The sequence below is a fragment of the Dermacentor albipictus genome, chromosome 8, assembly GCF_038994185.2.
Source record: "Dermacentor albipictus isolate Rhodes 1998 colony chromosome 8, USDA_Dalb.pri_finalv2, whole genome shotgun sequence".
NCBI lineage: Eukaryota > Metazoa > Arthropoda > Arachnida > Ixodida > Ixodidae > Dermacentor > Dermacentor albipictus.
In genome coordinates, this window is record NC_091828.1 from 17,653,734 (window position 1) to 17,668,325 (window position 14,592).

The 14,592-nt window shown below is 44.7% G+C and overlaps 1 long non-coding RNA gene across 1 annotated transcript; it reads right to left on the minus strand.

Annotated features, from left to right (window-relative positions):
* Positions 1–9,006: 9,006 nt before the first annotated feature.
* Positions 9,007–11,139, minus strand: LOC135920836 (uncharacterized). Its single transcript, XR_010570338.2, has 3 exons — positions 11,083–11,139; positions 10,107–10,245; positions 9,007–9,114 (listed from the first exon to the last, which is right to left on the minus strand). It is a non-coding gene; the product is annotated as an uncharacterized lncRNA (long non-coding RNA).
* Between the last annotated feature and the right edge of the window lie 3,453 nt (positions 11,140–14,592).

A 14,592-nucleotide genomic window follows, 5' to 3' on the forward strand; every position in this document is an offset into this window, starting at 1 on the left:
CGTGCTTTACGCGCCGGATTTTTTTGCGACACACAGTTAACCGAATTTTCTTTTGACATAACAACTGCATTAGAACAAGGTTGACGTTGAACAATGACTGTTTATTTTTAGATTTCAAAAAAGCATTTGGTCGGTTACGACATGATTGTATAATACACAAGCTTCAGCATTTAAAAATTCCCGCTTACCTAATGAACTGGCTAAATCGCAGACAGATAACAGTGGTAAATGGATGTTCTCATCAGCTGTTCCAGTCACGCCCGGAGTACCGCAGGGGCCTGTTCTGGGCCCGTTATTACTCTTATTTATATAACGATATTGCTAAGAACATCCAGTCAAACCTACGATTGTACGCAGATGACTGCGTTGTTTACAGCTCGATAAACAATTCAAGTGACAGCAAAATCGTTCAAGAGGACCTCAATAATATTTCTAACTGGTGTGCCACTTGGTGCATGACACTAAATGAATCAAAATGCAACTACGTGTGCTTTTCTAGGAAAAAAAAAAACTGCCGTTTCCCATTCTTACAGGCTGAATAATTTGACCATTTCGAGCGTAACAGGGTCCAAGTATCTCGGTGTTCACTTCTCAAGCGATCTTACTTGGCAGGATCACATTGCAGAGATTGCCGCGAAAGGGAATAACACACCAATGTTTTTGGCTCGAAATTTTCAGCCCTCTCCTCTGGCAACCAAGAAGTTATTATACCCGACATACGTAAGGCCTATTCTTGAATACGCGTGCACGATATGGGACTCTTATCAGGACAACCTTAAATACATCTTAGAGCGCGTACAAAACCGAGTGGCACGCTTTATCACTGGGAGCTATCGCAGATCGAGTAGCTTCACAGAAATGAATACACGCCTAGCGCTTTCGACGTTAGCTGAACGCCGGCGTTGCCTGCGTCTCAAATATTTTCATAAGATTTTTTACAACAATACTGGTACTAATAAATCAAAATGCCTGCTTAACCCGCATTACATATGCCATCGCCGTGGACACACATTAGAAGTAAGGCCAATGAAGTCAAGAACGAACTTGTTAAAGTATTTTTTCCCCAAAACCATCAATGAATGGAATGCTCTGCCTGAAGACACCGTTTCTAAAACATCAAATTCAGCCTTTTTCAATGAACTGCTTCACATGTGATCAGTTCGTGTGTTTCGATGTTTCTTGTTTTTTTTCTTTTTCTTTCGCGTTTTCTAGCCCACTATATATATTTATGAGTGTATATGTATCTATATATTCATGTATGCCCATGTATCTGTATATATGTACATATAGTCCTTTTTCTTTCTTTTCCCTTTTTTTGTTTTGAGATCTGCCTGCACTGCATTATTCGTGACCGTGTTTTTTTGTTATGTAGCCTTAATTACAACTGTTTTAAATTTGTATTATTCTCCCTCCCCCACACTGTAATGCTCTCAGAGCTAATGCGGGACTGTATAACAAATAAATGAATAAATAAATAAATAAGTAAATAAATAAAATTTTGTAAAGAAGAAACTTGGCATAGGACAAATCAAGATGTATGCACTGAAAGATAGGCAGGGTAACATCATCAGCAATCTCGAAGATAGGGCTGTAGTCTCTATAGCTCAATAGTTTCGAACTGTTCCAGCCTGAAACGTGCTCGATACGTCGTGATACTGTGACGGAATAGTCACAGGTCGATACGCCGTGATACTGTGAACACTCAAAGGTAAACACAGGCTTTCACAGGTTTGTTCTGTGGTGCTTCTCCCCCTACGGGTGGTCGTACGTCGTGCCCTCACATCGTCGAGCGCCTTGAGTCAAAGGATTTCTTAATCCTGACCTATCGTAGCTGTCTAGGCAAAGTCCAATGCAGTGTCTGCAACGGCTATCTGACAGAAAAAAAGAAAAACAGAGAAAAAGATATAGCAAAAACAGCGTAAGAATTCCGTACTGACCTGTACAATACCTAGATGAGTCACAATGCTTCTATTCAAAGCAGCAATGAACAGGATAGAGAAACTCCTCCCATAGCGATGAGGTCAGAAGGGCCTTGCAAGACATGAAACGGGGATGAGCGGCAGGACAAGATGGGATAGCAGTCGATTTACTCAAACATGGAAGAGACATAATGCTTGGAAAACTGGCGGGTCTATATACGAAGTGTCTATTGACTGCAAGGGTCCCAGAAAGCTGGAAGAATAAAAACATTATACTATTACACATAAAGGGAGACGTTACAGAATTGAAACACTATAGGCTTGTTAGCTTACTCCGAGGATTGTGTAATACATTCACCAGATAATTTGCAATAGGATAAGGGCAACACTGGACTTTAGCCAACGAAGGAAACAGGCTGGCTTCAGGAAGGGATACGCTACAATGGATCACATCCATGCCATTATTCAGGTAATCGAGAAATGCGCAGAGTACAATCAGCCTCTCTATATGGCTTTCATAGATTACGAAAAGGCATTTGATTCAGTAGGGGTGCCAGCAGTCATAGAGGCATTACGTAGTGAAAGAGTACAGACAGCGTACATAAATGCCATGGGAAATATCTACAGAGGTTCCACAGCCACCTAATTCTGCCCAAGAAAAGTAGCAAGATGTCTATAAAGAAAGGAGTCAGGCAAGGAGACAATTTTTCCAATGCTAATCACTGCATGCGTAGAAAAAGTGTTCAAGCTACTAAACTAGGAAGGTTTAGGAGTTAGGATCGACGGCGAATATCTCAGCAACCTTCAGTTTGCAGATGACATTGTTCCAGTCAGCAATACTGCAGACGAGTTACAACACATGATTGAGGACCTTAACAGATAGAGTGTAAGAGTGGGGTTGAAGATTAATATACAGAAGAACAAAGATAATGATGAATAGCCGGGCAAGGGAACAAGAGTTCAGGGGCCGTATTCTGTAACGGTTCTTTTGGGAACCGGTTCCTTTTGGCTGTTACGTCTGGATTACGTAACTCGGAGAAAGAGTGGAACGGGGCGGCGTGAGGGGAACCAATCAACGAGCGGCGGTCTGCCGGAAGATCACGTCATCATTTTTGTTTGTACTTGGGGGACGGTATAGCAATTAAAGGATGTTGCTGGTTTGATAAAAAAACATTGGTTTCTACAGAACACTTGCAAATATATTTTCAGTAATAAATGTGAGCTTGCGGCGCAGACCGCTACTGGGAGTTGTAAGTTTATTTGTGTTGTTTTCTTATTTAGTCGCTAGGTAGTGTGCCATACGCTATGCAAACAAGTTGCCTCGCTTTGTTTACGTTTTGGACTTGCCAGTTTGCGCGCCGCGGATCCAAAACGATGTCCTCGCAGAAGGTTAGGCTGCTGGGTCCTCATGTTTCAGCGAGGCAACGCGATATACTCGTGTCATTTGTTGAAGAGCACCCCTACCTTGCGAAGGCGTCGTGTGTGCTGGGTCAACAGCTGACGGCGGCGCGCAAGGAGGAGCTCTCGCAGCAAGTGATTGCCTTGCTGAACGCTGAGGGCCCGGCAGTGAAAACTGCAGCCAAATGGCGCGACGTGTGGAAGAAAGACGTGTATAACGCCCGCCGTGATGCAGTCAGGTAAGCACACTCGTTGACGGAGCTTTTGCGCACCATATTCTAACAAACGTGTTAATCACAGAGGAACCGGAGGAGGCAGCCTGCCCGGACCGCGAGGGCGAGCGAGCGCCATCGGAGTCTGCCCGCCGTTCTTTGAGCCCGACGAAGAGGTGAACATCAGGCGCATGGGTTTCAATAGGTCAACGCCAAGTCGACGTGCTGTCGCGATTCGCTCAGTCACCGCCGTTATGGCTGATGTGTGGTCGCGCGCTAGTGTTGCCGCTCAGAAGATGGCCCGAGCTTGAGCGGAAATCGTCAAGCTATTTACTATCGCTTGCGTCAAGTAAGGTCGACATTTTTGTTTAATACCTTTCATCAGTATTTCAGTCTACTCATTCAAACATTAGGGGGGTTAATAGAGTTGATTTTCCGGTCGGAGCCGGCGAAATGTCTGAGGTTGTATTTAGTGTGACGAGAATCGAGTGATTATTACAGAGTTTGAAACGAACAAAAGTGTGTGGTCCGGATGATATCCCTACATCATTCCTTATAAATTGCTCGGGCATCTTTGTACTTCTGTCGCTTATTTCAAAATTTCTTAAATAACAACGTTGTTCCTGGTGATTGGAAACTAGCGCGAGTGGTGCCAATTCATAAGAGTGGACAGAGGAACAGAGTTGAGAATTACGGACCAGTATCCTTAACTAGCATTTTATGTATGTAAGGTTATGGCACATGTGTATACCTGCATCATGTCTCATCTTGATAACAATAACCTTCTTCATCCTAGTCAGCATGGGTTTCGGCAGGGTTTTTCGTGTACGACACAATTGGTTGCATTCACTCATGAGCTAGTCTCAGCAGTCGACAAGAAACAAATTGTTGATTGTATATTTCTGTATTTCAAAAAAGCTTTTGACGTCGTTACGCATAGTCTACTGATCGCTAAACTTTTACTTTACAAATTGGATGAGAAGGTTATCGCATGTATTGCCGAGTATCTTCGCTCAAGACAGATGTCTGTGGCTCTCAACGGATGTTCCTCTGAATACGTACCTGTGACTTCTGGGGTTCCCCAGAAGTCACATTCATGGCACCACTTCAGGCATTACATCATCATTTACAGCATGGTTTCCAAAAAGGATTTTCTTGCGAAACCTAACTACTAGAATTCACGTCAGACTTACACTTTCATATGAACAGTAATAAACAAATTGACTGCATCTTTTTGGATTTCTCGAAAGCATTCGATCGTGTAGCCCATAGTCACCCGATATCAAAGCTCTCAGCAATTAAATTCAACTCACTAACCCTATCATGGATTCGTAATTTTCTTACTAATCGCGAACAGTTCACTGTTGTTGCTAACTTTTCCTCTGGCCTCTTTGACGTCACCTCTGGTGTACCTCAAGGCAGTTTACTTGGGCCTCTTCTCTTTTTAATTTACATTAACGACTTGCCGAACAATATATCATCTTCTGTACGATTATTATTTCACAGATTTGTTCACACAGTTGGCCTAACCTTATCAAACCTGAAAGAAGCATCCTCGACGTCACAACGACTGAACAATCAGTTCAGCTACACCCGAATTTATGGCAACACACAACGCTTTTAATTTTTCAACTTTGCCCCGTGCAGTCCGTTTATGGAACGCACTACCAGATACCATTGCATGCCAATCTAAACACACTGCATTTCGCAATCTGCTAAGCAATCAATATGCCGTTTCAACCGTCTAAACACGTCATGTCTTTTGTAATTTACTTGCATTTTTTTCTACAAGTTAAAGAATTTTTTTCTACAAGTTAAAGAATTTCAGCGCTCCCAATTTTTTTACAATACTTACTACTGTATAACATGTAAAAACGTTTACAATGTTATTATGCTATTATGTTGTTGTTTACCATTTATTGTTATTGCTCTACATATTGTATTTGCTAATGTATTAATTTTCCATGTTCTGTGTGCACTCCTTTCATTATGCTGATGTTTATTTCTTTCCCATTCCATACTAATATGTTGCCATATTTCCCCCTTACACTATGCCTTCTCGAAGGCCTGTAAGGTACACGTAAATAAATAAATAAATATTTAGAATGTTTGCAGATGACTGTATAGTATATAAGGTCATCAACAGCGAATCTGACCAACAAGCACTACAATATGATTTGGATTTGATTGCCAAATGGTGTGAAAAATGGAAAATGTCACTGAATGAGCAAAAGAGTGTCCACGTCACATTTACCGGGAAGCTCTCATATATGACAGCAATCGTAACACTATAAATAATGCTACTCTTGAACAAGTGTCAGAATATAAATACTTGGGTGTATTTTTTTCTGCTGATCTAAGGTGGAACAGACACGTTACTCATGTTAGGAACAAGGCTGTCGGAGCATTAGGTTTCTTGAAACGTATCTTTAGTAGCTTGCCACAGAAACTTAGGGAGCAACTGTATTTCACACATGTGCGCAGTACACTAGAGTATGCGTGTGTTTGTTGGGATCCATATACTACAGAACTTGTAGATAAACGAGAAAAAGTGCAGAACAGGGCAGTTCGGTTTGTCCTTGGCAATTATGACAGGATGCTTAGCACGACAGAAAGCAAAAAGGCATTAAATTGGCATCTTCTCGAACACCGTCGCCGAAACCTCAGATTAAAATTTCTTCATAACATATACCACTCTAATGCGGGGATAGCCAGGTAATTGTATTTTCAGCCGCCCACATGTTTCTCAAAGGCGAGATCACAAATAAAAAATATGTGAGATTCCTTTTGACGCTCTATTGCATGAATTATGAAAAGTCATTTTTTCAGCTTTCATTATTGATTGAATGAGCAAACACGACTGTAATAATAAAGATAAAGCTTTGTGCCAAATATGGCACACCATGAAGATGGCTGAGCGCTCTTGCTGCCATGGGCGGAAAACAAAGCTTCACGGACGGTGGTCTTTTTAGTGCGATGTGGGGAATGAAATGAAACAGTTGTTTGTTGCGTTCAGGCACAGATGAATGTTGCACTTCCTCTATCTTACCAACGACTTGTTTGTGCAAGGTGGCCGCTTACATCCTTGTTTCTTCTCGTCAAATTCTGGCCAGTGGCCGACTTGGTCAGATCGGTCGTCTTTGGGTGGCATTGCGGCCGCTGGTCCCTGTGCTTTTTTGACTTGAACCTGGAATTCGATGTCCTGACTAGAAGTCCTTCCTGGTCGCTAGTTGGGTAGGCACTTGTTATGCGAGGTAAGGCATTCTGCAATTTCTGCTTTTAAATGAGCCAGCGGTAGTACTTGTCTCCTCCTAAGCTGCTCCTGCACCCTCCTGTACAAGACCCATGCTGTTACTACCGATAAGTCTAGCATAGGCGTAAAAATTCGAAAGTGCCATTTCTTCGACCTCTGATATGTATGCAGTAAAGTCCAAACAGTGAGTGCAGCAGGTCAACACCACCCATGTGCCTGTTATGGACCTTTACTACGCTGGGGCAATCAATTTCGCGAAACACCTTGGCGGAGGTAAACCAGCGCTTAGTCTTTTGGACTGGATCTCTCCCAACAAAGCTCGGCAGAAATGTCACTGCGCGGTTATCGTATCAACGCACACACGATAACTCCACGTCATGTATCGCGTTTGTGAGTGCCTCTGAAGCACCACGTCCTTTACATTTCAGTTCCTTTTCGCTTTTCAGGCGGCTGTTTGGTAGACAATTCGCCCTTACCGTACCGATCGTCAAAATTCCATCTTGTGATAGAGTGACCTGCAACTTCGGGCTATTGAACAGATGGCAGCACGTTACCATATTTTGTATTTCAAGTTCATACTGTGCCAAATATGGCACACACCGATTTCGGTTTCTCTGCTGTAGTTGCAGGCAAAATTGAGAAAACTAGTAACTGCCTTGAATTGACGAGACCAAAAAATATGCCAAAATAATTTTTCTATGCTTCTGCGGTCGAAATTTTCAGAGAAAAAAAACCAATTGCTCGTGTTTGCCCCCTCCAAGTTTCACGTTGCATCCCAAAATCTACTTCACCTCTGTTTTGCGTATCGCTCAAGAGATGGCAGCACTTGCCCATAATAAGTGCACATAACTATGAGATTTACTCTGATGGTTTCACATTCTCAACTGGGAATCTCACACACGCGAAAAAGAATGGTAACTGGTATGTGCCAAATATGGGACGCCATGCAATAGAAGGTTAAAAGCGACGCTTTCCGCTACTCTTTCTATGTTCGTACTATAAGAGATTGAAATACTCTACCACTTGACACTGTCTGTATTTGTTCAAATGATGATTTCTTCCATGCTTTATGAATGTAATTTTGAGTGTTCATTTATATGAGTTGTACCCTCCCTGCTGTAATGCCTGAATGGCGAAGCAGGTACCCAGTGAATAAAATAAAAAAATGTTTCATTGTCATGATTTTGTTTATATTGTGTTATAGCGTAGTTGCACCTTGTTAAGCAGCAATTACGAGCATTATGTGAAATCATGCGTGCAAGAAATGCAATGTTGAAGCAACTCTTGAGTTTAAACAAAGCAGTAGTAAGCATGAGTGTCTGCTATGTAAAGAAATCCTGCTCCAAAAAGTGCTTGGCATGTCTCGTTTGTTGCTATACGTTTCAATATGTGCTATACAGATTGCTTTGAACGACATTTCAATTGCTGTGCAACTTGTGCTGTGCTTGTGTGTCACACATGAACAGACACCTTCAGCTTTGGAACAATGCATACTGCACAGTAAAATAGGCATCGCAAAGCAATATTCAACTATGCAAGATTGGTTGCCATTCATCTTGGAAATAACCTTTATTTAAAGAAAATTCCCTGGCAAGACAATATTCAAAAGCACAGTGAACAAAGCAAAGGAGTAACATAATGGCACATGGCTATTTGTCACTGCATGTGTATCTGTCATGCTCAACATAGACAAATCATGTGCTTTTCACTACCGCAGTATGCAGCATACTACGATTAGCCACATGTGAGCACACGCAATGTGTTATGTTGAAGTGCACGGCCTATTTACTTCATGAAAAGAAAAATAAAACATGTTCCACCAGCACATGTCTCCGCCTCATTTGCCAGCGAATGCACCGGCGCACACTTTGCAGGTAGGCAATGCGCAAATTTCTGGGCAGCTGAAACACACCAACTATGGATTCGCGCACCGCACGGCCTCATTGAAACAAAGCTCGAGAAGGCTGTACAGGGTGCGCCTGCGGTGGCACCTGTACTTGAAGCGGCACTTGTGCCTGGGCTGGCCGCTGTGCGCTGTCGTCATGTGCACCGTCATCATCTGGGTCGTCTGGCAGAGGCACGCCTGCTGCAAGGCAGAGGTTATGCAGCGCTGCACAAGCTGCAACAATAGTGGCTGCTTTCTGAGGCGAGTAGTGGAGCACCCAATACATCTGCAGGCATCGGAAGCGGCTCTTGACGACTCCTATGCACCGCTCAACGGCATTTCGCATTGATGCGTGTGCCTCATTATAGCGCCCCTCTGCCGTGAGGCGATTTGGGTGACCAGGCACAGGAGTTATGATCCATGGCGCTAGCCGGTACCCAGAGTCCCCTGTAAAGTGTTGCATGTTAGTGAACGAAATGGATACATTAAGGCGCAATGCAAGTACACAGTCTACGCCAGGGCCCTTTTACAACAGGAGCGGGTCTTGGATTTATTGTTGCAATATCTATCAAACATTGACCTTCCCGGAAAGTTGTAAAGAAAGTTCAACTCATTTTAAAGAAAAGCCCTATTTCACCTGTTGTCTTGGCTGCAAATCTCTATCTCAGGTTAAGTTGGACATGTAATATTTATTTCATACTCGTGGTTTTCTGCTCCGTTCATCCCATTTGCCCCTCCCTAAATGTACATCTTCCACTAAAACTTATTAGCTCTTCTCTCTTCAGAAGTGTTATTTTATAAAACACTTCTAAGGTCTACTCCCGAATATGCTGCCAGTATCTGGGATCCTTGCTCTACCTTTCGTACCTCTTCTCATGAAGGTACCCAAAATCGAGCTACCCGTTTGATCCTTTCTAATCACTCCAGCACCACATGTCGCTGCAACAAAAAAAAATCACACAAATTGCGACACAAAGCAAAATAGCGCAACTTGCACCATTCTACAATATATACTACACCGATCACTAACGTCGATGCCGAAAGTTTCACGCACACGCTTATTCCTTTGTTCCAAGGACAGGGACCAGGTCCCCGAGTCCATTGTCACCAACCCTTTTCCACCATACTTGAAAACTGCCATTTCGACGTGTTCTGTAGAATTCCACCCCTGCCTGTAGCGCTCCACTTGGCATTCAGTGTATTGAAATTAATAAATAAACAGCATAACATGTCAGCTGTTGTATACATGCTGGTACAAATATCTGCCTTTTAAGAGAGACTTGTTTCTCTCGATAGTCGCTGCAGGTTCATTAGGTACCGCTGCATTCACAACACATTTCTAGCAAATCACGCTTTCTTAAAGTTTGCTAGGATGCAAAACTATTTGACTGTGTATGTTTTACATGTGGAAGAAGCACTGCTACTTCAGGTGCACTTACCAAGCAAGACTTCTCCATGAAGTAACAGGCCACGAGTGAGGCGGCGGCGAAATGTAGAATGCCTCCAGACGAATGAATCGTGGCACGATCCCGGAAACTGTGGGTCAATTTCCAGGATATTCAGCTTCGCGTCGCACACCTCATAAGGGAAAGCAAAGAGAAGGTGTCAGTGCCACTGCAACAAATATGTGGCACAACCTTTTGCTTACAACACTACTTGCCAAACAGTTACTGTTCAGTCAGTGAACACAATTACAGAAAAGGAGATATCAACATACGCAGTAGGCAGTTGAACTAATGATCAGCATGATAACAGTGTCATCTTAACCTACAAATGCAATGTTGGCATGTGTTCACATGCTCATGTATGGCGTGCGGTAACAACACAATGCGCAAAATAATTCCTTTGGTTTCTTCCGTCCATATTGTATAAGATTCTGCTAAAGAGTGAACCTATGTTTTTTTTTTCAGACAAAGTGCCTATTACAAGCGAAAGAACGCGGAAACAGCATGTGCCGTATTGACAGCTAGAGCAAATGGGTGTCCACACATTCTCATTCTCCCTCGCACCATTTTCATTGATGGGATGCTCCTTTTCGTGTTTACAGTCTGTTGGCCACAATGCTTTAGTTTTACGTCGAATAAGAATCACAAGGGCTCGTCTTCTGTTAGGATCGCTCGCAGACGAATACTCCCTTCACTGCTACGGCATCTATTCCGGTTTAAGTCGCGCGTAATGTGTTTACATTGTAGCATCGAAAAGGCTATTCAACTGTGATTGGAGAGCACTGAAAAAGTGCGGCCGTGTTCTATGCAAAGATCAAAGTCGTCATTACACATACAACACAAACGCTACTTTCTCTAATAGGAACGCAAGTATTGCCGGCAATTGATGAAAAATAACGAAACGAAGTTTTTTACAACGTGCACTCGCGCAAACACATATCGAAAATATTTGTCAATGAACAATACTCACGACCATGCAGTTGAGGGTGTAATACCCTTTACGCCTCCAGTACGATTCCGTTTCGCCGGGGCCGAGCTTCTTAGGGCGAACGATGGCCATCAGACTCCCGCCCACACATCCTAGAACTCCTGGAATTTTTCCACGGCTAAGAAAGCCTTCCTTGACGGCGGCTTTCTGTTGCGCCGTGGATGGGAATCTAACCCATCCTTTTTCCTTGCCCACAACCGTAATGGCCTTGGCGACGGCTGTAATGATCCGGCTGACCGAAGGCTACGACACTGCAATCGCTTCTTCATTCCCGACGCACTGTTGAAAGCTACCGGTGGCAAAAAACCGCAGCGCGCACAGCACTTTCATCGTAGTGTCGACACCACGCAATCTTTGAGGTCCGAGATGTCCTTCCAGCTCATCGCAAAGACGTCGCACTATGTCTTTGGAGAGACTAAAATGCCTTTGAAACTCTTCTTCGGGCATGCCGAACGCGTCGCGTCGTTGCCTCTCGTCGCGTCGTTGTCTTTCAGCACTCGCCAGCAGCACAACCAAGGGAGCCGCCATTGCCGTCTCTGTCTCGTCTCGTCTAGGTGCCGGCTCGTCAGCTGGCGCGAGATTAGCCGGCAGCCGCGGTTGCCCTAGCAACCCTCGACATCATGCTCGCCCCCGCGCGCGACTCTCAAACGAACCACTTCTCCGCGGTTCCGCTCCTAGCAGGGAACCGGTTCCTTTCCAGAAGATTGGCAACCTGTGTGACGTCATCAAAATTTGTCGTCCCGCCCACCAGGGATGACGAAATCGAAGCGCCGACCAATGGCAACAGCCCAAAGGAACCGGTTCCCAAAGGAACCGCTACAGAATACGGCCCCAGGATCGCCAGTCAGCCGCTAGAGTCTGTGAAGGAGTACGTTCACGCAGGTCAGTTAATCTCAGGGAACCCTGATCATGCGAAGGAAATTTAGAGAAGAATAAAGATGGGTTGAAGAGCATATGGCAGACATTGTCAGCTCCTGACTGGAAGCTTACCATTATCATTGAAAATGAAGGTGTACAATCAGTGCAGTTTAATGGTGCTGACATATGGGGATGATACTTGGAGACTGACAAAGGAGCTTGAGAACAAGTTAAGGACTGCAGGAAGAGCGATGGAACGAAGAAGGCTAGGCATATAACGTTAGGCGACAGAAAGAGAGCGGTTTGGATGAGAGAGCAAGCGGCTGCAGCCGATATTCTAATTGACGTTGGGCGAAAAAAAATGGAGTTGTGCAGGTGATGCAATGTTCAGGTTAGATAATCGTTGGGCCATTAGGGTTACAGGATAAGTACCAAGAGAAGGTAAACGCAATCAAGGACGGCGGAAGACTAGGTGGGGCGGTGAAATTAGGATATTCGCGGGCGCTAGTTGGAATCGGTTGGTGTAGGACAGGGGCAATTAAAGATCGCAGGAAGAGGCCTTCGTCCTGCAGTGGACATAGAACAGGCTGATGGTGATGATGATGTGCTAATTGTGCATAGCTGCTACATAAATGAAGTGAGTCATAAGGAAGGCGTGGAAAAGGCTCAGCAGATTGTCTTATTTGAAGCCTCCCTTTTTGCTAGACGCTCTGTTAATGAGCCTAAGGACATTTTCCATTTTCGCGGTGATTCTAGCCAACGTGAGGTTGTTGGACCCATTGGATTCAATAACTATGCCTAGCTCACGGATAGAGTCGACTCTGGGAATGAGGCTTTCATCACGTGTAACTAGATGGATATGGATAACTAGATGGCTTCCAACGCTTGCGCTTGGGGCCCTTGCTGATTGGCCTGTTAAGCAGGAGCTCGAATTTGCTAGGCGAGCATCTCAGTCCCGTGTTTTACAGATATGACTCGACCTCATCTAGCGTCGTCTGGAGGCCTGTTTATACCTCCCCTTCACTTCCTTTGGTGCATCAGATGGTATATCATCTGCATAAAGCGTGTGACTGACCCCACCAATGGCAGATAGCTTTTCCGAGAGACCCCGCATTGTTATCTTGAAAAATGGAGATACAGCCCCCTTTGCGGCGTGCCCCTAGGTCCTAGCTCGAATGCCCCTGTGTTGAGATCAGCAATCTTGAGTGTCGCCGGCCTCCCTTTGAGAAGGCAGCTTATATAGCTATGAAAGGCAGCACCCAGATTGAGCTGCGATATGACATTCAGAATGTGAACGTGAGACACATTGTCAAAAGCCTTCTCCAGACCTAAACCAAGGATAGCCGTGACATCTCTGGTTGCGTTGCCAATTATTGGCATTTTACGAACTTCAACGCAACCTGTGTGGACAAAGCCGGAAGAAAGCCAATCATGTTGTATAAAAATAAATTGTTCTCAACGTGTTCCGAAATACGGTTGGGAATGAGACTCTTCGCCCGTTTACCCCCGCAGGACATGAGAGAGATGGGCCGAATATTTGCAAGGCCCGGGGGCTTTCCCGGCTTCGGAATGAGGGCAACCGATGCCGACTTTTTGCTTTCCGGCACCAATCCCCGCTCCCAGACCGGATTAATCTCTTCAGTGAGGTGCTCAATGGAGTCATCGTCCCGGTTCTTTAGAGCCCTATTAGAGATTCCCTTTGGACCGGGGGCAGACTTGCCATTTAGATTGTGCAGTACCACCTTAACTTTGCTTGTTCAGAACGGCTCGACCAGCTTTGGATTCGGCTCACTCCTGTATGCAGGGTAGAAGATTGGACTGGTGTTCTCGACCGGAAGATATCTGCTTGCCAGCCGATCTGCACTAGCATATTTGGTTTTCGATTGCCTCGCGTCGTGGAGAACCTTCTCAATCGCTTGCCTTTGACTAGACATGGCGTTCATGTCATCGAAGAGGTGTCTGAGCAGGTTCCATTTACCGCCTGATCTTATTTTACCATCCATCGAGCTGCAAACGTCATCCCACTGCTGTTAGGCTAGCTCCTGACAATGATCTTCTATATTTCTGTTCAGTTCTGGAATCTTTTGCGGAATTTTCAAATGACTCTGTATCCCTTCCACCTGTCGAGGAGCGACTTTTTGGCTTCCAGAAGATGCGCCAGACGACTGTCCATCCTGTTCACTTCGAGGTAAGTTCATATCGGCTTCGTAGCCGCCCTGACCTCTGCTTTGAGCTACTCTCACCACTGGTCCAGGGTAAGGGTCAGGTCCTGGGACTGCTTACGTTCTTGCCTGATTTTGCGAAACAGGTCCCAATCTGGGACGTTAAAATTTCTGCGCTGTTTTTTTCTACTCGTTAATGCTAGTGGCTAAGATGTTGTGCTCGCTACTCAAGTCCGTTGACAAGTTAGTCCAGTTTGCCAAATCCACGTACTTGACGAAGGTGAGATTCGGTGTAAAATCTGGTATGGGAATTGCCGAGTGTAGTTGGGAATGCCGGGTCGGTAATTAAAGTTAGGTTGCTATTAGCTGCACACTGCCACAGGTCGGCACCTTTGGGGGTATTTCGAGGTAACCCCTGCTCTCGATGCGAAGCATTCAAGTGCCCGACTGCGATTAGGTGGCGGAGTTCCTT